General features: G+C 40.1%; 1 pseudogene; it reads left to right on the top strand.

Annotated features, from left to right (window-relative positions):
- Nucleotides 1-738: 738 nt before the first annotated feature.
- LOC148365817 (U2 spliceosomal RNA) lies at nt 739-881 on the top strand (annotated as a pseudogene).
- The last annotated feature ends 2,938 nt before the right edge of the window (nt 882-3,819 follow it).

The following is a 3,819-nucleotide window of genomic DNA, read 5'->3' as shown; positions in this document are numbered from 1 at the left end:
GGATTGCGGGACGTAGGTTTTTTTGTCTGCTGTTACTCTTCTCTTAGTTATCTTTGATTGGACACACCCACACACGTTTAGGGGAGGGGACGTGTTACAATGGGTGTCCGGATATCTTTAATACAGCATCATGTTTTTCGATTTTTAAGTTTATACCATTTGTAGAGTGCTGTTGTTTGGATTGGTTTTACATTTGATTGGTTGTTACTGTATACTGCTGTTTAGTTTGTGACTGAGTTTACTAGTCCTGATTGCATACCTTTCAACCGAAACCAATTCCTCCCCTTATTAATGATTGCATTGCCCTAAATAAGCAATGGTAAACTTTACAATCACAATGCGTCACAGATTTACTCACAGCAAGACAGACTATGTACAATATAAACAAAGATACAGTACAATTTTGTGGAAAAAAAAGTAAATTTTATTTAACAAACAAACATCACAATTATTTTAGCATCTGTCTTTTTTCCCACTTCCAGTAAAACTAGTGTTGCTTATTATTGATAGCAGTCCAGAATTTTGCAGACTTCACCTATGCAACAGATGATTTTACTCTTGAATAGAAACTGTTACAATTTAGTTTAAAAAAATGCTTGTTCAAGGATAACATTTGCTAATGTACCTCGACAATGATAGCAATATATGATGACCTAAAAAAAAAGGGCTTCAACGACGTGAATGTTTCGAACGGCTTCTGCATCCTAGGTCCTTAGCTTGGCCGTATAGTTCATCATAATTGAGCCTTGGCCTTTTGCTTTGATGCTAGGTCCTTAGCTTGGCCTTTGATTTTTGCATTCCGGAGATGGAATAAGAGCTTGTTCTGTCCACTCCACGCATCGGCCCGGTATTGCAGTACCTCCGGGAACGGTGCATTCGCAATGATCGCAGCAAAGCTTTAGGCTAGGACCTTAGCTTGGCCTTTTGGCTGAGAGTAAGTGTCCCGGCTCCTAGGCTTTGTAGCGTATTATGAACTGACCGATAACGGATAATGGATAATGAATAACGAAGATAGATCAATAACCCTTAACCCCCCCCACCACCCCCCCCCCCCCCCCCCTTGTCATCTGCTACCAGCAACCAGGACGAACCAGATTAGAGCTGAAATGAGCAAGACAATATTTGTTGTTTTGAAGAAGAAAACAATTTGAAATGATATAATCTTAAAATGCGGGGAAACGGTACACATTTTGGTGGGTGGTAAAGGCACCCCTGCAAAATTTTAACATTATTTAAACTCTTTTCCTTAGTAAAGTACAGGATAGGCCTAAATATAATGAACCATGCTAGCTAAAACATGAGAAAAGTAAACCAAAACAAACATATGAACAACGCAACCTTGGCAATACTTCACTGCCATGAAATGGTTCAGTCCATTTGATTCAAGCACTTCTCTGCCCCCCCTTTAACTCAGCTAGTGTCACTTGCGGCATAGCGGCGGAGTCTGTGGAGGATCCGGTGTATTTCGGTGGGAGTATGTTATTATGGAAGCCCAAGAGTAACAATTCAACTGAAAAAGGAACATTTAATTTCTAAAAATGGTCTTAAAACCAACATTCATTTGATGAAATATTTGTAATAACTTTTGAAATAAAAACCCCATGAGCAAAATGTTTTAATGAAAATGTTATCATAATCCAATTTTACATGGAGTATCACTTTGAGTGAAATTTAATAAAATGTTTTTAACCAGCCAGGCACTCTGGATGCTCAGCAACCCCAAAAGCTCTGAACCTAAAATTGTCCTGGATATACATACAAAGAATAAACCTTGAGAAGAGATTGGAATAAGATGTTTAAGTACATATCACAGTGGTCTCTCTGCTTATTGAAAGAATTTGGACTCCCTGGAAGGGGGGTACGATTTATATCTTTATGCGTGGCACCCCTCAGAGTCATAACAAGTCTAGACTTGTTGTTTGGTGCCAAGGTGACATCTGTAAATCCAAATGAAGGTTATGTGTATTAATTTCAATAACTTATTTGAATACAGTTAACATGTAAAGGAAACTTATTTTTACCTTAGGTGTGACATGGCGTGAGCTGGCCGAGTGGAGTAGCAGGTAAATGTACATTGGAAGCAGGAATTGACACAACTGCTAAAATATAATCTTATTTTAAACATTCCATTATCATGCCCTCGGAAAATTTCCTTGCTTTAATGGCCTCTTTATATTTAATAATAGTCCTTTTCGTCAATTGGCCACGGCCATTCAATTCAGCCAGGGATTCGCATCCCTCTTCGTATTTCTTGATAATCGCAAGCTTTGTTTCCATGGTTATCATTTTTCTGCTTCCTCTTGCATGTCTCTAAGCCTTGTGAGTCATAGCAAACAGTAACAGTGCCAAATATACAGCAGTGTATCGCCGATTCACAATTTTTTTATGAAGCACATGTGATTCTGAACACAATGAAGAAAGAGAAGAGCATTGTGGGAGGTAGTTCAGCCAGTAGCATAGGGGCCTGTTCAAGAGAGAGAGAGAGAGAGAGAGAAGAGAGAGTGATCACCCTGACATCTCTCTTTCTCTCTCTCTCTCTCTCTCTCTCTCTCAACTTCAGTAAAAAGCCGGTTGTTGGGGGTGGGCTTCAGCACCCCCAACAACCAGCCTTGGTTCTTCCTCTCTCAATTAGGAAGAAAAAGAAAAGAGAGAGCGCATAAAAGAGGACATTATGTTGAGAGAAAAACAGCCACCAAAAGCAGGGCATTTTAATGTTGCATTTAGAGTAAATCATACAGGCAAGCAGACATCCTCTCCCAAGTGACCTAAATAGAGAGTCACGAGAGAATACTCCTATGAGCTGCTCTCCATAAATGCACTCTCGTATTAATATTTTAAGACCACCCATAATGCTGTTGGAAAAGAGGAGAGATTCAGGAAGAGGAGGGTGGAGGCATACATCAATTTGCCCGGGGTCCTCACTCTAGGAACTTGAAATGGAAGGATATTTTATCATTCCATAAAACAGTTCATTCTCTCGTTGTCCTTCTTTGTGTCTGCCGGACCATCTCCCTCTCCTGTTCTTTACTTGGCCGAATGCCCCTTCCCCCCTGATTGTTTATTCCGTCTCTGTCACTATTTTTCTTTCTGACTATCCCTCTCTCTCTCTGATACACTCTCCCTTTCTTCCTCCCTTTATCTGCTCTTTTCCAACTGCTTTCTCAATGGAACTGTTGCAACCCAGGCACATTTTTGTGGAGTATTTTTAATGTAAATAGTCGGCCCAAGAATATATATTTTGAGTTCCTTGTGTCTTCTTTTGGACACGGGTTCAATTCCACTTGCATCCAACGCTGAGCAAAGGGTACCAAGTTGTAAAACGTCATAGAGCAGGGGTGTCAGTCAGGCGGCCCGCGGGGCGGATCAGGCCCGCTATGGGATTGAATCCGGCCCACCAGGGGAAGCGCAAGAGAACAACGAGCTGCAGGTTGAAATATGTCCACTTGGTGGTGCCAAAGCCAGGTGCCCCTCACAAACGATGTACTTGTATTTATTTTTCTCTATCTTTCTCTTCCTCCCTTTTTCACTCACTCTCTATGTCTATCTCTCTCTCACTCTCTCTGTCTCTCTTTTTTTTTGCTTTCCTTGTTCATCTTTGTCTCTTTCTTTCTTTCTTTCTTTCTTTCTGTCTTTTTACCTTCTTTTGCTCCTTCCTCATTTTTTTCTTCTCTGTCTTTTTTCTCTCTTGTCTCTCATGCATGCATACATACATACATACATACATACATACATACATACATACATACATACATACATACATACATACATACATACATACATACATACATACATACATACATACATACATACATACATACA

This window comes from Urocampus carinirostris, chromosome 5, assembly GCF_059441175.1.
Source record: "Urocampus carinirostris isolate Australia breed hairy pipefish chromosome 5, RoL_Ucar_1.0, whole genome shotgun sequence".
Classification (NCBI taxonomy): domain Eukaryota; kingdom Metazoa; phylum Chordata; class Actinopteri; order Syngnathiformes; family Syngnathidae; genus Urocampus; species Urocampus carinirostris.
Note: the sequence above shows the minus strand (reverse complement) of the source record. Positions and strands in the feature narration are given on the sequence as shown.